Source organism: Pogona vitticeps, chromosome 3 (assembly GCF_051106095.1).
Source record: "Pogona vitticeps strain Pit_001003342236 chromosome 3, PviZW2.1, whole genome shotgun sequence".
In the NCBI taxonomy this organism is placed as follows: domain Eukaryota; kingdom Metazoa; phylum Chordata; class Lepidosauria; order Squamata; family Agamidae; genus Pogona; species Pogona vitticeps.
This window is the reverse complement of record NC_135785.1, coordinates 19,872,501-19,897,041: the sequence shown is the minus strand read 5'-3', so window position 1 is coordinate 19,897,041 and position 24,541 is coordinate 19,872,501.

The window sequence follows — 24,541 nt, the reverse complement described above, 5'->3', positions numbered from 1 at the left end:
TCATTGACTATGCAAAAGCCTTTGACTGTGTGGGCCACAGCAAACTATGGCAAGTCCTTAAAGAAATTGGACTGCCTGACCACCTTATCTATCTCCTGAGAAACCTATTTGTGGGACAGGAAGCAACAGCTGGAACCAGATATGGAACAACTGATTGGTTCAAAATTGGGAAAGGAATACGACAAGGCTGTATATTGCCTCCCTGCTTATTTAACTTCTATGCAGAATACATCATGCGAAAGGCGGGACTGGAGGAATCCCAAACCGGAATTAAGATTGCCAGAAGAAATATCAACAACCTCTGATATGCAGATGATACCACTCTGATGGCAGAAAGTGAGGAGGAATTAAAGAACCTCTTAATGAGGGTGAAAGAGGAGAGCACAAAAAATGTTCTGAAGCTCAACATCAAAAAAACTACGTTCATGGCCACTTGTCCCATGAGCTCCTGGGAAATAGAAGGAGAAGATATGGAGGCATTGACAGATTTTATTTTCTTGGGCTCCATGATCACTGCAGATGGTGACAACAGCCATGAAATTAAAAGACGCCTGCTTCTTGGGAGGAAAGCGATGACAAACCTCGACAGCATCTTAAAAAGCAGAGACATCACTTTGCCAACAAAGGTTTGCATAGTCAAAGCTATGGTTTTTCCAATAGTGATATATGGAAGTGAGAGCTGGACCATAAAGAAGGCTGACCACTGAAGAATTGATGCTTTGGAACTGTGGTGCTGGAGGAGACACTTGAGAGCCCCTGGACTGCAAAGAGAACAAACCTATTCATTTCGAAGGAAATCAATCCGGAGTGCTCACTGGAAGGACAGATCTTGAAGCTGAGGCTCCAATACTTTGGCCATCTCATGAGAAGAGAAGACTCCTTGGAAAAGACGCCGATGTTGGGAAAGTGTGAGGGCAAGAGCAGAAGGGGACGACAGAGGATGAGATGGCTGGACAGTCTCATCGAAGCTACCAGTGTGAATTTGACCCAATTCCTGGAGGCAGTGGAAGGCAGAAGAGCCTGCCGTGCTCTGGTCCATATGATCACAAAGAGTCGGACATGACTTAATGACTAAACAACAACAACCCAGTCACAGGATCTAAATGAGCCAGAGCCAGAACCGTGAGACACACAAGGAACATACAGTAAATTAGAAGCACAGTACAAACAGGATGTTGAAAATCAAGTCAGAAATCAAGACTAAAGAATAACTGAGGATGCCTAACTCAGAAATACTCCAAGGTCAATGGAAACAGGAAAGCTTCTAGTGCTTCCAGTGAAGATCCAATGAACAGTCTCTGTGAATGGACACAGTTCAAGGCCTAAAGGTACAGAAAAGATGTCAGTGGCTATTGGCAGATCTCTGAACAATTAGCCTGGTGGAACATCCAGTACCTACTGTTGATGTTTTATATCTGCATTCAGTTTTGAATATTTATTTATTTATTTATTTATTTATTTATTTATTTATTTATTTATTTATTTATTTATTTATTTATTTATTTATTTATTTATTTATATCCCACCCATCTAGTCAATTACGCACTCTAGGCGGCGTACAGCATAAAATATATAAATACATGAATGATTATAAAACGCAGCTACAGCAAGATGGGAAACAGAGTGACTCACAGTAAAGAGAGAAGAGGAAAACATCAGGGATTGACTGGAAGGAATTAGCTGGAATTGGCTGAAGGGAAGGCCTGCCGAAACATCCACGTTTTCAGTTGTTTCTTAAAGGTGCCCAGCGAGGGAGCCACGTGAATCTCAGGAGGGAAGTTGTTCCAGAGGCGAGGAGCCACCGCCGAGAAGTCCCGGTTTCTTGTTTTTTCCTTCCAGGCCTCCCTCGGCATCAGGCTCCTCAGCCTCACCTCCTGGCTCGCACGAGTTACACGGGTAGAACTGTATATTTTGCCAAAACTGGATGGAAAAACAATCTGTGGAGACTCCTCCAGTGAATTTCTTCTCCTAACTGTTTTCACATGTGAGGTCCCTCAGAAATGGAGAAAATGGTGGTCCATTCTCATGGGGACATAAGCCAAGACCCCATCAGGATTTTATGCTAGCCTAATGTAACTTTTTGAAGGGAATTTCTTCAAGTTAAGAAACCACTCTAGACATTATCTGTTGTGTGTCACATTGTGTGACTCGATACACAACAGATAAAGTCTATGGTCATTTCTTAAACTGAAGCAATTTGTTTCTAGAAATCATGCCTTAGCTGGTCACTAACGAATAGGCTTTTGGTCACAGATTCCAAAACACGAACAAAAACAGTATATAATCTCCAGTGATCTAATCAGAATCTTTCCCCCATTTTATATTTTCTAACCAAGGCAGCTCAAAATAGGCTCAGCTGGATTTTGGACATGTGTGAAAAGTGCAGCTAGCTCTTTTAATGGCTTCTGACACCATCCCAACATATATGCTACTTCTGCATATCCAGGAGATAATTTGGACAGATGTTGTACTGGCTCAAGCATATTAAAATGCACTAAATGTAAGCTGTCAGTGTCAAACAGCTTCAAGCAAATGAAGGAAGAGCCAAAGTGGAAGAACCAAGAGAGCAGGATTACTGTGCTGTGCTGTGATCTCTTGACAAATGGAGAGGGAAGTCTGAAAGAAATGAACCAGGGAGAAGCAGATGGAAAACACAGAGAGGTGGGGATGGAAGTGCAGCTTTACTTCCCCGCACAATGATCATAAAGATAGTTTTCCCAAGAATGATTTAAGCGGTGGATAAGAAAGTGAAGAACATGATTTATATCTTAAGGCAGCACCTTAAAGTTCTGTTTATTTTATTTTTGCCCTTCTGAGGAACTGAAAAATACAGAGTTAGCTGAACTTTTACTGTCAGGAGACCTTGGAACTTCTTTTATGCACTCCATTCTAAGTGGAGAGACAAAACCAGATTTAGATCAGGAAAGTTATTATAGTCCTCTGCTGGTGACAAAAACGTAGGAATAATAAATGATAGACGAGGGAGTGGAATAGAGCCTTCTAGACCTTCTATCTTGAACATGATGACTGGATCTTTGCGATAGGTCTTCGTACAAATGCCATTACTAGCCATAGTCCTGCTCACATTATCTATTTCCTATTAAATTATCTGCCCTTGATTTAGAGCATCCTTATTTCATTGTTTACAGAACTTGAAATTACCATATTACAAGTAGCAGCATTATTGGTAACACATAATGGAGTCAGGGGACTGGATAATTAGGGGCCAATGGTATTGCTTTAAAGAAATAACAGTAATGACTAATGGAATAATTAGATATCTGGTGTAATGATTAATGCTTACTCATAATTTCAAAATGTTATAGTAAGCCATAAAAACATACAGAAGTTTTAGGTGGTGGAAATTGCCAGCGCTAATATAAAGTTAATTACAGAAATCTATCAGCACAGAGTAATTATTGGAAAGAACAACTGAAATTAGCCCAAATGAAGGTACTGATATATTCCTGACTAAAAATAGCAGTCTGTAGATAGTATTTAAGTTTTTTGAAGCTAGGGATGCTTGAGGAATTCAGTTTTTGTGAATTCCAGTCCAAAGAAACCTGACCTCTGCTCTTGTACCCTTTGAATTTATTTTATTTTAAATATTTTTATCCCACCTTTCTCCTTAATGAGAACCCAAGGCAGCTTGCATCATTAAAAGACAATATTTAAAAGCTAAAAACACTAAGCAGACTTTTTTTTAAAAAAATGATCAAACAAATACCACGCCTAAAAAAATTATAAATAAAATCAACAGCAAAGCCCATTCAAAGGCACAACAATCCATTTAAAACCCCTCTCAGACATCCATTCGCAAAGGGAAAGCCTGCCTGATTTAAAGGGTTTTCATCTGCTTGCAAAAGAACAGCAAAAATGTAGCTAGTCTGGTGTCCTGTGGAAGGGAGTTCCAAGGTGTTGGGGTTTTTCTCGCGGAATTATGTTTTTCAGCAGTTTCAGCAGAGTATATGGCGGTCTAGGCAGTCCACCAATAAACACACGCAGTCCGGCAGCATTTCGTGCAGCAAAAGTGTATTTACAGCAGCAGCATGACAGGCATATGTGATCTCCAACCAAGTGAAGATAATACTGACTGTACGAGTCTACATATATACATTTCCACAACCAATCACAATACAGATTACATCACTGCATTACTTCATCTTGGGTTACATCATCCTGGGTTGCATCATCCTTGCTGAGTCACCCTGACTCATTCCCAGCACACCTGACAGACATGGATGCTCATTACAACATTGATTCTGGTCAGGCCTATAATTTATACTTGACACAAGGTCTGGAAACAGCGTCAGAGCAGGCCCTCTCTGGTGTCCCCACCAAATACACCTGCAAAGGTTGTGAGACCAAGAGAAAGGCCTGTCCTGATGCTCTTAACTAGAGATTGGCGTTAACCAGAAGACCAGTAGTTCATGATGGTTTGTGGTTTGTGGCTACCCACGAACCACAAACCACAAACCATCATGAACCTGTCTAAAAGTGGACCAGTTCATGGTTTGTTTTTCAGGTGTGTGCCACGGGGTGCTGAGGGGTGCTCACATGCACACAGGCAATAGGCCCAGCTTCCATCCTTGGCTCTGAGGATGATGGTGGTGGTGGTGGAGGCCGTGGAGGTGGCTTCAGGACAAGGTAGGGAAGTGATGGGGAAGGGGGAGGGATGGGCTTCTCGTTTTGTCAAAGCAAAATGAAGCCCCAAAAGGGGGGGGGGATTTGGCACTTCATTTCATTTCAGCAAAATGGGATTCTCAAAAAGAACCACAAACCAGCCCAGTTCATCTTTTTTTTCTGGTTCGTGGTTCAATTCTAATTTTAGCACTTGGGCAGGCTAATAAGGGCATCATCGTCTTTGACACAGCTTGGACTCAAGCCATTCAGACGTATGTCTCGCTTCACCATTTGAAAAAAGTCAACACCATTTGAGTAATACAAGTTGAAAGTGATTGTGTCTAAGAACATTCCTGAACAAGAGTTTGAAATCTGTGCACCAGGAGATATCTTTCCTTCTCTCCTTGTACTGTCTAATGAAGTGAGTCATTACACCTTCAGATATGAGTGTTCCCCAAGAATTTTGAGAGTAGGAGTCCAAAAACCCACCAAAATCCTATCCCTGGTAATGACACATCATAGTTACAGTCACTTGATTCCACTTTGACTGTCATGGCTTCATTTTATGGAATGCTGGAATGTATAGTTTGTTGAGGTTCTTAAAGTTTTCTGCTATGGTTCCTGTGAGAGCAGTAGAGTTTTCTGAGAGAGAGAATGCTCAGTACTGCAGCAGACTACAAATTCCATAAGACAAAGCCACAACAATTCAAGCAGAATCACACTACTGCAACTGTCTACTTTAGATATGCCCAGAGGTCTAAAAATCAATCACAGAACAAAGCAAGCTAATTTGCAAATTACATCAGATGAAAAAAGTTCCTGCTATGCACTTAGATGCTTTCTGCAGTTAAGAGATTTCCTCTTCTAATCATGGATCATCTGTAAAGTCTGTTTTTGCTTTGAGATCAGCCAGAAGAGGACCTAATGAACAGATACTAAAATTGCCACTGTTGTTTAACTAAAATGAAATTTAACGATGAGGATGAAGAAAACAGTAGTTTGTTCCTCCTCTGGTAAAATAAAAACCTGAAGAATCTTTAGGGTTGCCAGGAAAATGTCAGTGACATCTATAGGGAGTGTTCCATATTTTCTTGCCGGTCACAGGAGAGAGCTGAAAGTAACCTTTCAACAACATTCTTAAGGTTCCATCTCAGCTTAGAAAGTCAGAAGACATTTACTGATTTTCTCTATGATAACTGAAATTTGTAGTCACTATATTGCTTTCTTAATTTAAAATGTCCAGATCAATGGACTTCCATTATTTAATGGTGAATGCTATTATCCTACATTTATAATAAAGCTTTGAAACAGTGGAGTGAAAAAAAAACACCAATCAAATTTCGGTTACCTGCTCCAAATTTAGAGTGCATCCATTATGTCCTTATTTGGTTTTAAGCTCCTAAATACATCGTTGCTAGGAAACGCATTGCAATACAGCAAAAGAGAATGCCATCCGCTTGTTATTCAAGCAGTTTCAACAGAAACCAAACAAAAACACCAAAGGTATGAAAAACAACACAAAAACAAAATACACCCACCCAACTGTTTGTTAAATGTAAAATGGCAACCAAACAAAAATAAAATACAATATATTCTTTTTCTATCCAGGCTACATACTTAAAATGATGAGTACGTAGCACAGCTGAATCTTTACTCCAGCATTACATATGCCACTGGATCTGTTTCTTTCACATCTCTGCACTCAGCATAGATGCCTCCACCCGGGTCCATATTCGGTCCCACTCTGGATGGAGTGCTAATGCCTGTTTTGCTACACACAAATAGATATATATCATTTATCACCAATTGTTTATCATCCAAACAGGTATTTGGTGTTTCAAAGCCCCATCTCCTTTAGCAGGCACCTCAGAGACATCATCCAGAGAAGATGGGGAAGGGAGGCAAAGCCACTGCCTCTGAGTGGGCGCCTGACTGGAGGAGATGGGGCTTTGAAATACCAAATACCTGTTCGGATGATAAACAGACCACCACCCTTGCAGTTTGTACCGCCCTCTACTATCAATCTATCTGATTTCTATACTGCCTTTGTTCCTCGTGAAGACCAAGGGAGTGGACAGAAATAATTATCACAAATAGTTAATTGATTAAAATATCATGATTATAACATACAAATATTTTAAAATACAATCTATACAATTTATGAGCTATAAGACAAAGTTTTAAAAGCACAGTCAGCCTCATCATTCGACCTGCCCTCTGCTTCCCCACACTTTTATTATTTGCAAAAGGATTATTATTATTATTATTGTTGTTGTTGTTGTTGTTGTTGTTGTTGTTGTCGTCGTCGTCGTCGTCATGCTATATATTATTTGTATTGTTAACTGCCCAGAGTAGCATGTTACACTAATCAGGTGGTATAAAAGTTCAAGAAATATTACAAGTAATGTGAAGCAGAGTCGCCTGAAAAGTGAAATTTGCTATTTTGACACTCCCTGTTTTTTGGGGTTTTATGGACGGGGGCTGGAGGAATTTTGGTCATGTCCTGATCCCTGAGGGCACAGGTAGCCCGCAGGCTGAACTTTGCTCACCCCAACATACCAAAAGTATTAATCATCACAATCCTATTAGCTAGCCCTTTAGCCACAGAAGAATCAAACATACAGGCAACTGGTTTGATCCATATCAATAAATGCAGAGCAGGATTTCTGTAAAGTTAGATTAGGCATCCTTCAGTCTCAAGAGACTATGACAATGTACTCTGAATAGAGGACTTGGAACAGCATCCAGTGTGGCTGAGAAGGCCAATTTGAGAGTGACAATCCCTTCCACACTGAAGACAAATACAGTCTGTCCTCTGTCCAGCTCCCTGGTTTTGCTGCTTTAGGGACTGTAAAGTTAGTGCCTTTTAATTGCTCATTCAAACCACTCTTAAGTACTTCCCATTCCAACAGGGAGAATTTGCAACAATATAGTATTCCTGGAGTGTGTATGTGTGTGTGGGTGTGGGGGGGAAATACCAAACCTCTTCTCCCTGTTCCATAATCCTGAGAAGAGTTCAGTTTCAGTGAAAGCAAGTATGGGAGATGTTAAGTTCAGCCTCCTTCTAGCAAATAGAAATCTGGGGTCACTTTGTCCCCCTCAGTCAACTGTAAACCTTTGAAAGGATATCTCCACAGGAACAGCACAAGTTCGCCAGCCTTTGGAAAATCCCACAGTGCTCTACATTGACATGGAAGAAACCTTTCAGGGAAACTGTCAGACTCCTCAAGATTGAGTTACTACCACTGAAAAGTCTATTCAAGTGAAAAAGAAAGAACCTACTTAGGCTGTCAATATATTTCACAACATGAATTTTAGCGATCTGTCAAGGGATTTTGCCGCAGTCAATATTGGTAGTATAAGAAATGTCAACATTGCAGAACTACAAAGCACTGTGACTTCCACGGGTAGATGAGGGGGGGGGAGTGACAACCTTTCGGGGTCTTCAAAAACAACAGTGATAGCTTGAAGTTTTAAAGATTTCATTTGTACCAAAGGGTCAGGAGAACATATGGCTGGAACTCTTTTTTCCTGCCTGCCTTTTAAGACAGGCAGCTGGAATAAAGCCAGGAAAAGGGAAGGACTTGGTGTATAGTGAATTTTTTTTTTAAAAAAGAAAAGTCTATAAAGGAAACGGTGACCTTCAACTGCAAAAGCAAGAATTACCAGTGGGTAACAAAGGGCTTAGATTGTAGACTTCTGCCACCACTTCATGAATGGGGACAATCTAATGGTACCGGATGGATTTCATCGGTGCGTTAAATGTAGCCTTTTGATTCAGAAATAAGACCTTCCTGCGCAGGAGCAAGAGGTTTCAACTTCTAAGTGCTGCACTTGTCAGAGATAAATGAGAGAAAAGAATGCATGTCTCAACACTGGAAATATCAAGCAGAAAGAAGTTCAGGTTGCTGAGCAAGATCCCTATGCCAGCAGAGAGCTGGCAGAGATTAAAGAAACATTTTGCAACTAGTAAAATGGTACACAAGAAAATACTATTCACGTGCCTTCTCATACTGCAGTTCCTCACACACAGTCTCTCTCTCTCTCTCTCTCTCTCTCTCTCTCTCTCTCTCTCTCTCTCTCTCTCTCTCTCTCTCTCTGTCTCTCTGTGTGTGTGTGTGTGAGAGAGAGAGAGTTCAGTCTGAGCAAAAATTTGCTTTTACAAGTCCTGTGAGATGCATCATGTTAAATAAATGATAGAGCTGGCTGGATAGCTCAGTGGCTTCAGTATCTGGCTGAGGGGCCAGAGTTTGGGAGTTCAATTCCTGACTGTGCCTCCTGTGAACAGAGCCAGCCTGCGTGGTCTTGGGCAAGCTGTGCAGTCCCAGGACATGCCCAGATGAAGGGACTGATAAACCACTTCTGACTATTCTCTACTTGGAAAACCCTGGAAAGGGTTGCCACGTCAGAATTCACTTGACAGCACATTGTTATTCACTACTAGAGATGGGGGTATTCATATTCATATACGAATACAAATATCCCCCCCCCCAACAGGTGCAGATAATGCTGACCAGTCATGATTTTCCGCTGCCATGAGCTCCATGGAGCCTTCCTATTTCTCTGTTGCTTGCGACGGATTAGCCACTGCGACCTGGCAGAGAGGCTCGTCATCCCGCCTTCTACCAGGATTGGCTAATCTATCATGAGCAATGGAGCGATGGAAAGGCTCCATGGAGCTCACGGCAGTGGAGGGATTGCAAGTGGTTGGTCTGGCCCTAGGGGGCTGGGCCCTCGTCATCTGTACCTGTGGGGGGGTATTCATATAGGAATAATAATACCCCCATCTCTATTCACTACGTAATTAATACCATCATATAAACAAATTGCATAATATATTTCAATCATCACCTTACCATGATCCAAAAATTCCTATGACTTGGTCATAATCAGGCTTACTAATAAGTAAGTTTCATTGGCCAAAATCCAGTACTGTAACATCCTCCAGATCCTACTGTTCCGTCCGAACTGACAACATCTTTTCACCTTTGTGGCCCCTTGTAGACTAGAAACACCTGCTAGAGACAGCCATGAAATTATGTGGAGATAGTTCTTTCAGCATCATACAAAAGAGGTGATCCAAGAAAGTCCTGTTCTTCTGGCCTTCGTTACCCAAGCACGCTGTTGAATCTTGGACAGTAAATCCAGGGGGCTCACTCTTAATACATGTGGAGAACTGTATCTTTACACTGTGATCCTCTATCTGTCTATATAGAGGTCTGTCCCATTAAATTCAATGAATACTACTCCCAGGTAAAATATATATGATTGCACCACTAGTAATGTGATTTCCCACCATAGGTTTTGCAGCTTGTATGTGGTGAATGGAACATACTCCTTTGATGGTGTTTCCTGTTTTTTTTGTATTCCACTAAGTAATGTACCCTTTCTTGGAAGGTTTATTTCATATGTTCCTGGAACAGCAAAGTCATCTGTGTTAGGCTAAGGATTCAGACTGTCAGCATGTAAACGATTAATTGAGCCAATGTAATTTATATGCCTCAAAAGTTATTCTGTTTCACGCTTTCAGTGCCCATTATGTACATTCCTGAAAGATATGGCACATCTTTCCAAAGGAAAGATTGACAGCACAAGTCTCTCATAAGACTAACCGCAGCTCTCAAAATCTAAATGTGTCTCACATGGCATAGAATTTTTCTGAAAGGGTTCCACACATATTTTACATTTATAGATAAGAGGCTTTGATCTGTTCATGCAGATCTCATTTAAGACTAGGGCTACTAAACTAAAAATAATAAGAATTGTTACAGCTGTAACATACATGCAGTAGGAAAGCAAAGTACAAATCCATTCCTGTGGAGGAAGTGAAACTGCCTTATCTTCCTGTTCCCCTACTCTCATTCATTGGCATTTGCTGGTCGGTTGCTGAGCAGGTCCCAGGCCATCTATCTCGACAAGAACGGAATACAATACAAAGGCCACTATTTTATTGGTTACAGCAGCAGTCCCTGGCCTCACATTGGTGGGGAATTTTATCCAGTACATCGAGAGGCCCGAAGTCCTCCCCAGTGTCCACCACCGTCCTTTTTAGGAGCCACTGAAGGTTCTGTCAGGAGTGGCGTATGCCACTCCATAAGTCTCTGCTACCAGTGGGCCCCCACACGGGGTGAGGTTGTGGCCCTACCCCCAGCTTTCCTGTCCCTCAGTCTGCCTTTCCTGCAGTGTCCAATTTGAATTCCCCCTCTGCCAACCAATGCGAAGCTGGTAGGAGAGTGTTATTCCCTGCTGAACAGTGAGAAGCTGGCAATGGAGGATCCCTCACCATTGTCCTTACAGCATTCCCAGCTAACACCACATGAACACTGACATGCCAGCTCTCCCCTTCATCACTCACTGCCAGTCTGGGATGTTCAGATAAATGGTAACATGTGATTCCTTAAAGTATTGGACCATACAACGAATTTGCTATTTCCTGACCTATTCCATGTTGCTGCTATAGTTCATGTTTTGTAATGTTGTTAATAACATTTATTTAAATAGTTAGCATTGTCTGAGTTCTCAGTTGACATAATAGGGACTTGTTTTGTTTAATTAACAACAGAGTTATGTAGGTAGAGCTCCCCAGATTTTGAAGTCAACTGGTGGGCTCACTATTACACTTCAATCATCATAGAACTTTAAATCTCTGTAAGAGAAATAGAACATTACTTAGTATAGCCCTTGAATTAGGAAAAACCACTCATTATTCCTGAATTTGAAGGTCCAACCTAAACTTGCATTTAAGCATTGAATTTCCTTTAAAAATGGCTTCTCCTAACATTAACTTGTAACAATATTCACTAAATGCTGTTGCTGAAATCCAAATAAGCAGACAAGCAAGAGAGAAATATGAAACTTAACATATTTATGTAACTGTGACTTTCCTTTGCTCTGCTTTGATTATATTTATAAGGCAGCATGGAGAGCAGAATGGGAGAGAAATCACTTTGAGGTCCCCACAGTAAGTGTCTTTTAGCTTGCTAGTGGGTCAAATAGCTTGTGTCACCTGTCATTAATGTCATTTTTATGTTTTCCTTTGAGGCATCTGTCTCTCTTCTGAAGCACTGCTGAAATTTACACAGAGTAAGAAAATGAGCATGACAAACTGGGGAACACAACAAACATATGGCCATCAACAGCAATTTTACCCAGAAGGTTGATACTGAGAAGATCAGTCATGATACCATTTTGCACTTATACTTTGTTGGTGTCACTTCAGCACCTTTAATCAATATACCTCTGTATTTCATCCTGAAAAACTGCATAGGCTATAGGTGGAAAGGTCTATTTATCCAACATTATAAACACAGTTAAAAGGGATTTCTTTGGAAAAATATAATATTGTATGTTTATCTTTTTATACTGGATATCTATGCGAGCATACTCTGCTCCTGCCGCTAAGCTTCCTCCCTACCTCACATCTCAAAAGCTTTTGAGATGACTTCTTTCTTTCTTTCTTTCTTTCTTTCTTTCTTTCTTTCTTTCTTTCTTTCTTTCTTTCTTTCTTTCTTTCTTTCTTTCCTTCCTTCCTTCCTTCCTTCCTTCCTTCCTTCCTTCCTTCCTTCCTTCCTTCCTTCCTTCCTTCCTTCCTTCCTTCCCATCCTCCTCCATTTTCTGCTCTCTGAAGAAAGCTTGGAGATACTGTATAGCTCTGCACTATATGTATGTATAAAAGAACAAATCCATGTACTATTAGTAGAATGTTTCTGTTTCCTTTAATCAGGAGGGATCCAGACTAGAAATAGGGGTATCTGTATATGAATATGAAAACCCCTACACAGCTGGATGCAAAGAGGGCCCATACACCTGGGGCTGGACCATCCACTCACGCGTCCGCCACCAGTTCCAAGCTCTGGAACAATTGGAAGGGAGAGCAGAGCCGGACCCTTGTTATATCCAGCTGTGCAGAGGCATTTGTATTTGTATACAAATACCCCATCTCTAATCCAGACTGATCATTTCCCCATTACTAAGAGAAGGGATACGACTGAGCAGATCTCTCCATGCTTTCCTCTGCACGTAAAATAAAGTAATTGAATTTCAAGTCCTTCCAACAAAGGTTAAGATAAACTGGTCTGTTTTAAAGCCTTGGAGTAAAGTATAATTCAGTCCTGAAGCTTTGTTGTCTCCATGGAGATCAAAAGGTTTAAACACCACTTATACACATTTCCCTTTCAGACAATAGATCTATATCTGCCATCGAAAGATAGGATAGAGTAGCCATTGTTTGCTTAACACAATATCTTAAGTGTGAGCAAAGCCACGGACATGCTTAGTATGTATTTAAAAGTGCTGCCCCCAAGTGGTGAATGATACTTCTGCACACTCTCCAAATCTTGCCTTTCAATGGGTAAAATATTTTTCTGTGTATAAGACTATACTTTTGTCTAAAATCTTTAGACTAAAAATTGAGGGTCGTCTTATACACGGAAGTAAACTGAAGAGAAAAAAAACAAGTGGAGGGGAAAGCAGGGATCAAAGTGATCCTGCAGGACTTTGATCCCTGGTTTCCCCTCAACTTGCTAAGCCCCACTTAGATTTTTAATTTTGGGTTAGAAAAGTGGGGGCGGGGTCTTATACATGGGGGCGTCTTATACATGGAAAAATACGGTACTCTCTTTTGTGATTATCCTTGGAATGTAAATATCTTTGTCCTTTTTTGGTGTAGCACTCATCTCTGAGAAAGTTCCATCACTGGAATCATATGTTTTAATTACAAGGAGTATGTGTTCTCACTTACACCCTGTTAACAACACACCCCTCCTCCTCCAACTTTGTCCTATACAACCACCTTCTTATATAATTCTGAATCTTCCTCTTCTGCCTCTCAGGTGGCTAGTGATGTGGGAAACTCCACTCTCCTTTTTGTTCTGTTTTCTCCAAATTGCAGCAACATTTCCTGCCCCATTCTTTTTTTCCCCTTAGAGCATGAAGTTGTGAGAGTTTGGTTTGTTTGATTGATTTTTCCCCTAGCATGGAAATTTGCATACATTTTCCCCTAATGTATGAGCTTCTCTGCACAATCTTCCTAATGTATAAATTTGTGTATACATTTTTCCATTTACTGAACATGTTTATATGTGTATATGTGTGTGTTTTGTGTAGCTTTATGTAAAGATGGGCACAAAGTGGTTTAGCTGTTTGTGCTCACTTGTTCTTCAGCCGAACAAGTGTTTGGTTCTTTCTAGCCCCACCCTTTCCCACCTCCTCTGAGTGGCCACCTGTTGTGGGAGGCAGAGCTGGAAAGCACCAAACACCTGTTCAGCTGAAGAAGAAACCCACATGAATCACCAAACCAGTTGTTTGTGCCCATCTCTAGTTGTACATATTTTAGCTGTTCATATTTAAACCAAATAAACCTAATGTCCACGTTATTTCAGTTATCTGAAATGGACTGCAAACCTTGCATTCCAGAGCCAACATATGTATTGCATTGGGGCTTGGGAAATGTGACATGGGTAGTTTTGATGAGAATTTCAGAACTACCTTACAGGGGGTCAGGAGAGGTTGGAATCCATCTAGGCGCCATTTGTAAGCCTTTGTGAAATTCCAAGCAAAGGGTGACCTACAACTATTTATTTTATTCATTTACCTTATTTTTTTGCTCCATAAGACACACTTCCCCCCCAAAAAAGTGTCGGGGGAAGTGTGTGCATCTTATGGAGCGAATACTGTAAAAATGGTGCAATTCCCCAGAGCCCATGCTGCTGTCATACGCGGATGGACTCTGTGAACTCATTGGTAGCACTGCTATTACAGGGCATCCGTAGCAGCCCTGTAGGACCAGCGCTGCTTATTGGACAGCTGGATCATGTGACCAGCCAGATGCCGGGGGAAGCAGAGAGAGAGAGAGAGGAGAGGAGAGCGCTGCGGAGGAAGAACAAAAGCTTCTGAAACCAATTACCGGTAAGTTTAATAGGCCTGAGACTGGCAAGGGGAAGACAAAGTTATGACTGAGAGCCTGCTGGATGGGGGAGAGGTGGCTAGAATAGCTGTCTGTAGTTCAGAGCTTGGCAGGAAGCTGCATCACTTCCCCATAAATTAAGCCTAAATAGAAGTAATTTTGCAGATATTTAAAACATTAAGGAACCTGGAAGGGGGGGGTCTTATGGTGCGTCTTATGGCCAGGTGCGTCTTATGGAGCGAAAAATACGGTACCCATTTCCTTTCATTATGAAACTGAGTGACATGGGATTTTGAGATGGTCTCCCATTTCTGTCTCTGAACAAAAACAGATCTCCTTGGCGTCTCAGTGGTGCCTGTACCACTTGCCTTCAGGCCATCTGATTCTGTCGTATCATTGATTCTGTGCACTCAAACCAGTTTTGTATACCTGTGCTAGGGAGCTATTTCACCCATATTGAAATGGACTGGGTATATTTGATGGTCTTTAGAGTGCACAGGGTCTCTTCAAGTAACATTTACTAATATTCACTGAAGCAAAAATGTCAATATTTCCTTGATGAGTTTTGATCTGGGGAAGGAAAAAAAAGAACCTGAATTATCCAACCAACAAGAGACCTACATTCACAGCCCAGCAAAACAACATCTGAGCATACACAGCAGAAACAAATAAATCATGTAATCTGTCCTTTTGAAAGGTCAGAAAACAAGAAGACATTCTAGAATAATTGTTATTAGCACATACATAGTAAGTGTGGAGGCAGAATGAAAGCTAAAAGGTAGAGAGAAACTTCATTGAGTCAAAAACGCAGAAGCCCAATTGCTAACTGGGACTGATCACAGGGATCACATAACCCCCTTGTTACAGCAGCTCCACTGACTGTAAACACATTTCCAGGCCCAATTCAAAGTGTTGGTTATAACCTGTAAAGGCCTTTGCAACTTGGGCCCAAGCTATCTCAAGAACCACATCTCGCTTTATGAGCCTGCTCAAGTGTTAAGATAATCAGGAGAGGCCTTTCTCCCGGTTGTCTCACCTTCACAGGGAGAGGGCCTTCTCTGTTACTGCTCCCATACTTTGGAACTCCCTCCCACAAGAGACCAGCTGGGCCCCATCTTTGCAAGCAGACAAAGACCCTTCTCTTCAGGCAGGCTTTCCCTTAGTGACTGCCTTTCTTAGGGTTTTATATTTATAGTGTACCTTACTGCTTTCAATGTGCTTTGATGTTGCTTATGTTTTTAGTATAGCGTTTGTTTGATCCTTTAGTATTTGTACACTCACTGTTGTTAGCTTTAAACACTGAATTTTGATAATGTTAGCCACCTTGGGTCCTTTTGAGGTGAAAGCTGGTATAACAATATTTTAAATAAATAAATAAAATAAGATAGAGACCTCTTATGTGAACAGATGAATATTAGTATGGTGACAGTTGTTCTTTGTACAGAGTAAACATAAGTGACAGGTCTTTATAGCATGCACAAACATACACACTTTCTTGTTCTTTAGTCGTTTAGTCATGTCCAACTCTTCATGACCCCATGGAGTAGAGCACGCCAGGCCCTCCTGTATTCCACTGCCTCCCAGAGTTGGGTCAAATTCATGTTGGTTGCTTTGATGACATTCTCCAACCATCTCATCCTCTGTCGTCCCCTTCTGCTCTTGCCCTCACACTTTCCCAACATCAGCGTCTTTTCCAAGGAGTCTTCTCTTCTCATGAGATGGCCAAAGTATTGGAGCCTCAGCTTCAGGATCTGTCCTTCCAGTGAGCACTCGGGTTGATTTCCTTCAAAATGGATAGGTTTGTTCTCTTCGCAGTCCAGGGGCTCTCAAGTGTCTCCTCCAGCACCACAGTTCAAAAGCATCAATTCTTCAGTGGTCAGCCTTCTTTATGGTCCAGCTCTCACTTCCATATATCACTACTGGAAAAACCATAGCTTTGACTATGCAAACCTTTGTTGGCAAGGTGATGTCTCTGCTTTTTAAGATGCTGTCGAGGTTTGTCATCAATTTCCTCCCAAGAAGCAGGCGTCTTTTAATTTCATGGCTGCTGTCACCATCTGCCGTGACCATGGAGCCCAAGAAAGTAAAATCTGTCACTGCCTCCATATATGGTCATCCAATCCTCTTGTTCATATTACAATATCAAGTCCACCGCAAATAGAAATCTGGAAAGGCAAGCAAATTGTAGAAAGGCAAAAAATTAGAGATCTTGATTAAAGAAAATGTGAACTTTTCCTCTTAGTAGGACTGCCTGTGTTTACTATTTCATTACCAGCTTAGTTAATAAATTGTTAATATTTAATTACAGGACATCTGCTGTAGCAGAACAGTTGTAAGTTCCATTGTTCTACCTTTCCATGAAGCCACTCTGGCGGGTAATCTAATGCAACAACATTGCTGCATTGCATGAACACACCTGTAAACATGTTATTGGTCCTTGTTCATATGCCTGCAGACATCTATTTGAACACCATTACATAATCTGCCCTCAAACTCTATAGCATTTTCGTCAAACCATATGCTTTTGTTAGCATATCATTAGGATAAAGGCTAAGAATATAAATGAAGCTGATGTTTAACAGAAGATCAATTACAAAACAAAGCAAGCTAATCTGCAGATTAAGGAAGAGCAGAAGAGTTTATAGGATTAAAATCAGATGTCTTTTTACACTTCGAGGAACAGTTGATTCTAACAACAAGCTCTCCCTAGCATATAGTTTTTATTCTCTGTACTTGTCCATGCTTTTCTTCCCTTTTTCCTTTCCCTCCCCCTTCTTCCTTTGGTTTGAATTTTTCACGCCACCTTTCTACTGAATCAGGCACTCCAGGTGGATTTCCTGATAGCATTAACCTCACATCAGGAACAAGGCAAAATTGAAAAAAACAAAGTGGCAGAAGCCATGTGAGGAAAGATAACTCAAGACGCATTGTCATGATGGAGGCACAACATTTTAAGTGTGGTCAAAGTAGCTTGAATGCACAGGGGGTCCTTTGAAAATAAGCCCCTGAGTAGACATTCTGAAAAAAATGCCACATGCAGCTGCAGATAAGATTATAATTGCACTGATTACAATAGGCATGGGAAGGGCCAGCCCCACTGAGCTAGAATGGAGAGGCAAAAATCATTTGTATCTATGGGTACAAATGATATCTCCCCTCCTCCATATTTCAGATGCATAGGGAGTGAGCAATTTAGATAAATAAAGCTACTTTTCCTTTGTGCAGCATTTTGATAACTATCTACTTCTCCTCCTCCTCCTTCTCCTCCTCCTCACACTTTGGAACTGTGAGAAGTACTGTAATTAGCTTAATCAAAAATAGATGCACATTTGCATCTACCTGTTTTCAGAACATCTGCTTTGACCCTCCGAATGTAGCAAATGTGTGTTCAATAATTCATGCCAGACTTAATATGTTACATCTGTATTCACCTTAAAGTACAAGAGAGAAGGATGCTAACTCCATGGCAGACGTGTGTGTTATGCATGCCAAATGTTCCCGTTCAGTTTCTGCCTTCTTCTTCTTCTTCTTCTTCTTCTTCTTCTTCTTCTTCTTCTTCTTCTTCTTCTTCTTCTTCTTCTTCTTCTTCTTCTTCTTCTTCTTCTTCTTCTTCTTCTTCTTCTTCTTCTTCTTGTTTTTTTAAAGCATCAGGTATCCCCAGGTGCTATGAAAAAAATCTGTGTGACACCACTGAGCGTCAGAATGGACAGTATTGAACTAGATAGATGTACTATTAGACTTGTTATAAAGCATCTTCCTATGTTCCTGCAAAAATGGCATCAGCAATAAATTTAAAACAGGAGTAGAAAATGTACAGCATTCCAGATATACAGTATTTGTATATTTGTATTCCAAACTTCCATCATTCCTGTCCACTTGCAATCCTGGATACAACAGATAGAGAGTTACTGGATTTTAACTCCAGTAACAGCTGGAAGGTAGGGGATTGTCCACTCTTAGCTAAAGAAGGAAACAGTTTTGTCAGACAGAGTATTCTCAGAGCTTCCAAGATCGGAAGGGACAGGACTGGCTAAAATCTCAGGGAACTCTTTCAGACTTTTACAGATTTTCTTCAGGTATTATCTTCTTGTACTTGTTGGAGTTTTATTTTACAGCTTCACATGCTGTCTGTAGCTTGAGTGACTAGGAGGGAATCTTCCAGGCTGAGGTGATTGTCTATCTATCCAGCACTAATTAATCATTCCTTTCAACCTTTGAATTCAAAGAGAGACCCACCTCTCTTCTGAGTTCTCTTTCCTTCTCTCTGTTTGTGTCAGTCCTTTGTTTGCTGTTGTTCTGTTCTGTTGGTTGCCAAGTATGTGTGCAGTAAAGAAAGCAGCATACACAAGTCTGTAACATCAAGCAACTGTAAGTAATGTTTTTATGTTTTCTCTTACAAATGTCTCAGAGTGAGTTACTTAAAATCTAAGTACCACTTAATAAGAAAGGGATGGACTCTGGGAAACTTCTATGGATCTCTGTACTTCTATTGTATAGCAAAAGGGGGATTTCACCAGAAATTCAAAACTCTGCAACACTATTCATAAATGTCCTGTTTCTTTTTTTTTTCTTGTTTCCCTCCCTGTTTCTTCTGTCTTTTGCCTTACATGAAGGAAGGAATAATAAATTATTAGCACAACTTCCTTTGATTTTTAATGCTAGACATTGGCAGTCCAGACTTACAATAATTATGTTTTTATCCCATTGGGTTGTTTTTCTTTTCCAGGCAGGGACTGGACATGTGGTGGGGAATGCCTAAGGGTCATAGCAGGAGCATCACATGAACTACAAATCCCATCATTTGCTTGTGGGCTGAAAATATTATTAGCTCTAAGCAAAATATCATGTAGTGAGGGCTGATGGGAGTTGTGATCCAAGAACATCTGAAGGGCCACATATTCTCTGTCCCTGGTTTAGTATGTAACATTTGGGATAGTGAGAAGATATTACTTATCTACCAAGTGAAGAGAAGTGTTTCTTATGATCATATGAGTGGTTCAGAACCAAAGTCCAAATAGCAGAAAGTAAAAACAGAAAAATAAAGGCATACTATATCCTATTAATCTAAAACAGCTAATATAGTGGAGTTGTTGTATGTGACACAATATGAGCAAAATACTACTTCTAATAAAGTGCCGTAAGACAAGTTTGACTTACAGTGACCATTCCCAGGGTTTACGAGGAATAAATACTCAGAAGTTGTTTATCATTCCCTTCTTTCAATTCCCTTCTGGGATTCTGAAGCTTGCCCAAAGTCATACAGGCTCACTTTTGTGCTGGAAGGTACAGTCGAAGAATCAAATTCCCAAACTCTGGGTCTATAGTCAGATATCCAAATCTCTGAATTACAAAAGAAAAATTAACTACCTGATCCATAGTATAAGGAACTATGTCTGATAAACAGGGCACTTCCAAATCCCTCACTGTTGAGACCCAAAGGATAGCCTGTAGGTAGAACTGTAAACACGTTATTGTTGGAAGGTTCACTCTGGAAGGCATGGAGCTGCTGCAGAGGGGACGTTTTGCCTGCCCGCCCAGAGAGTGACAGCACAGGATGATGACCCTGGGTGGGGGCTGGGAGACAGAGCCTTTAGAAGGCAGCTTCCCCTACACCCAACCTCTCTCTTCATTCCATCAAGTAGTCCTCCCACCCACCCTATTGAAGTAAGAATGAGAGTAGCTAAGCGCTTCGGGGCCAAGTGTGAATTTTTTGCCTGCTTCCCTGATTGGCACGCGCTGGAGAGCAGGTGAGTTTTCACCCATCCCATTCTTACTCTTGGAGTTGGCTTGCTTAATTTAAAAAAAGTGTAATGATAGTTAATGTCACATTTAGTAGGTCACAGCTGTGTGTAGTGTGAGGGCAAGAGCTTGGGTGAGTTCCAGGAGGACACCTGATGTGGGTGAAAAACATCCCACCTCCTTGTTTGGCTGAACCATAAGGGCCTGTGAGTGTGGAGGGATTTAATGGGACCTCCCATGAAGCGGTTCACCTAGGGTCACAAGGCTCGGTGCGTTGAGGCAGTGGAGGTATCCGTATAACGGGGCGGCTGAAGTTGTGTTGTACAGAAGATAGCACGATTCAGGGCCAGGAACTCACCCTGGATTAGATATGGTCTGGAGGTAAAAGTTACACTAGATTTGGATAAATCTCACACCACGGTAGGCCCCCTTGTGAAATCTCATGCTTAAGCCCTGAAAACCAGTCACAAATAATGTATATCCCTTTAGGTGAGAGAAGCTCCTGGTGTGATCCTCAGATACTTCCTTTTTACCCTACATTCTTACCCAAAGACGATGAATCTCTACCTGAATTTTTTGTCTCCAACTATGGAGAACTAGCTATGGGCCTGTCATGATGAGTACTTGCACTTTCATGTTTACAACGGGTACCAGTAACTCCAGAAATTGTGACTTTCATCACAGAAGCCATTTCACAGAAGGTCTTTCCAGATCCAGAAATTTTTGTAACCTGCCTAATCCCGGAAGCTGCCAGGCTGCAGAGAATAAATGTTATTGCCAACTGAATTCCATGTCTCTGGGATTTTCCATGGGGCAGGACCATTATGTGGATCAAGAAGGGTTTTAATAGAAAAGGATGTAATGAACACCAGTGGAACAGTTTTGCCTGCCCAATGATCTGTTTACAACCTAGAAAACATTGGTGTGCTTAAGAAATGGTTACCAAGGACTTAGTCTTTTCTGCTAACGTGTTAATACATCTTATGTTCACGCTTACACAGCAGGAGCATCTGACCTGCTACACTAGCTCTAAGGAACCCATGCATAATGCATGAAACAATTTGCAGAACATGGTCCAGATGCCAGATAGTGATACATAAGCCTATCTCCTTACTGAGATGTGAAGAGGCAGATAGTGCAGTGACTATGGGCAGATGGGTTTTCCTATTTGCAATTCTTGTGAGTCTCAAGGAAAACATTTTGTTTCCAAATAGATTCTCTTCGATTCATAATCTCTTTCTTTCCGGATAAAACCACAGAATATTTGCTATGCACATACTGTGTACAAGCTACTACTGCTGTGTCACATGCGTTCTAATAAAACTCCAATTCAATGATACGGGTCTGTGATGCATCCAGAAATGTCAGCCCCCTGTAGAGCTCTTGGCAAATCAAAGGATTTTTCCGCACAGGCAGAAGCATCCAGAGGAATGAATACATTCTTGACCTTCATGTATTGTAAATGTGAGGAGTGATGTAGTGTGAATCAATTCATCCTGAACTCTAGAGGGCGCTATCAATGTAAGGTGACCCACTCAGGCATTAACAAAGTAGAAGGATAATCTTTGTCCTGACATGGAGCAAAGGGGACAGTGAGACTGGAAATCAGTTGAAGTGCACAGACAACCCTATGCATATTTGCCCACAATTTGTGTTCCTTTCCATGCATGCATAAAAATGAAGACAATAGGAAAATATCCACAAAATAAGCAGATTCTATGGCAGTGATTCCCAAGCTTGGGTAATCTAGGTCAGTGGTCCCCAACCTTGGGGCTCCAGATGTTCTTGGACTACAACTCCCAGAAGCCTTCACCACCACCACTGCTGGCCAGGATTTCTGGGAGTTGAAATCCAAGAACATCTGGAGGCCCAAGGTTAGGGACCACTGATCTAGGTGTTCTTGGACTGCAACAGAAATGAATGGCAGATCCCTGTAAATCTCCTATAAGTTCCCATATTTTTGTACAACGTATCTGTTATATGATGCATGCATTTCATTTTTTAAAAAACCTTGCTGCTTGTATATCAGATAAAGACTCTGGCTTTTGGCAACCATAATTGTTGACAATGCTTCAGAATTCATCCATAAACCAAATAGCAGTATTAGATTGGCTAGAGCCCCAATGAGATTATGTTCTTTGATTCGTGGTGAAAACAGAAAGCCACTGGTGCCTTTGAAGATTTATTGTATAAATGGTTAGTAGGAACTCAACATGGTGCAATGTTGAAGAAGGAAACACAAAGATGCCCCCACCCACCCACATGCTGAGGAGCCCTTTCGCATCCAGCTGGCCAATGCCCCTTGAGGTGTGGCACTACATAGATGACTGGTCCTCTGGCAGAGGGGCTACAAGAATCTGGGCAATCCAAAGAGTTTTTAAACCCTAGCATCCATATGTTGAAATTAGAAAAAAGGAATGGACAATAATGGTGTCCTCCTAGGTGGGGAAACTGTTGAATGCTGCATGGGACAAATTCCCCCAACCAGGTTAGCATGTTATCACTTTGATATGAGAAGCTGATATGAGAAGCTGAGAACAATAGGTTTTAAAATACAGATTGTGTCATACAAATTCTTTCTGTGCTCACAGCTCTCAAAGGGCTAGATCACACCTGGCAAAATAACTCCAGTTATACGGATTTGGCTGTTTTTAAGATCATTTCATAATTTTCCAAGCACACAATGCACAAGTAATGTTGATTCATTTTCATGGCAAGCAGTTGATATCCAGTTTATTCCTCCCTTGCTGGGAGAGTGGTTTTAAATTATGCCAATGATGCATCAATTCATTCCTTACCATTTTGGATATGTGCAAGTTCCTATAAATGCTTTTCCCATCCTTGGTCCCTGAGCCAGGCTGCCACCATGATTGCCATGCAGGTGCCCCGTTAGTGTTTTTTTTTTAATTCCGAGGTGAGTATCGATATATCAACAAATTGATGTCTTCAGATTTACATGCATAATCTCAGTACAGTTTGACTTTGTGTGGCATTTGTCTTGTTTACTGCTTGATGCCTCTTCATCTACTATCTTCCAAGTGGCACAGCTGTACAGGCAGGGCCGGGGCCACCAGGAGCAATATATTGGTATTTACGCAACCTTTAGTCTCGAAAGACTATGGTAATGTGCTCTGAATGGAGGACTTGGAACACCATCTAGTGTGGCTGAGAAGGCTAATTCGAGAGTGACAATCCCTTCCACACAGAAGACATATACAATCTGTCCCCAGTCCAGCTCCCTGATTTTGCTGGTTTCAGGACTGCCTCTTTGCCTTGGCCTGCTGGACAAGGGTCTATTCAAAATGGGATAGGCCACGATGCACCGCCTGCCTCCAGGCTGAATGCTCAGATGTCAAGGTTTCCTATCTGTTGAGGTCCATTCCTAAGGCCTTCAGATCCTGTTTGCAGATATCCTTGTATCGCAGCTGTGGTCTCCCTCTGGGGCGATTTCCCTGCACTAATTCTCCATACAGGAGATCTTTTGGAGTCTGATCATCAGCCATTCTCATGACATGCCTGAGCCAATGTAGACGTCACTGTTTCAGTAATGTACATATGCTAAAAATTCCAGCTCGTTCTAGGACTAATGTATTTGGAACTTTGTCCTCTCAGGTGATACCAAAAATGCATCAGAGACAATGCATATGGAACGTGTTCAGCTTCCTCTCCTGCCCTGCACAAAGGGTCCAGAACTCACTGCAGTACATGAGTGTGCTCAGGACACAGGCTCTATAGACCTGGATCTTTGTATGTGTCGTCAGCTTCTTGTTGAGCCATACTCTCTTTGTGAGTCCAGAGAACATGGTAGCTGCTTTGCCAATGTGATTATCCAGCTCAACATCTAGGGAGAGAGTGTCAGAGATCGTTGAGCCAAGGTACACAAAGTCATGAACCTCCAATTCTTGTGTGGAGATATAGAGAGAGGTGAGTCTAGGCTCTGGACAATGACTTGTGTTTTCTTCAGGCTGATTGTTAATCCAAAGTCTTGTCAGGCCTTGCTAAAATGATTCATGAGTTGTTGGAGGTCTTCAGCAGAATGGGCAACAACAGCTGCATCATTGGTGAAGAGGAGGTCCCGCATGCATTTCAGCTTGACTTTGGTCTGTGCTCTCATTCTAGAGAGATTAAAGAGCTTTCCATCTGATCTAGTCCAGAGATAGACACCTTCTGCTGCAGTTCCAAAGTCATGCTTCAGCATGACAGCAAAAAAGATCCCAAAAAGGGTTGGTGCAAGGGCACAGCCCTGTTTCACTCTGCTTCGGATGTCAAAGGGCT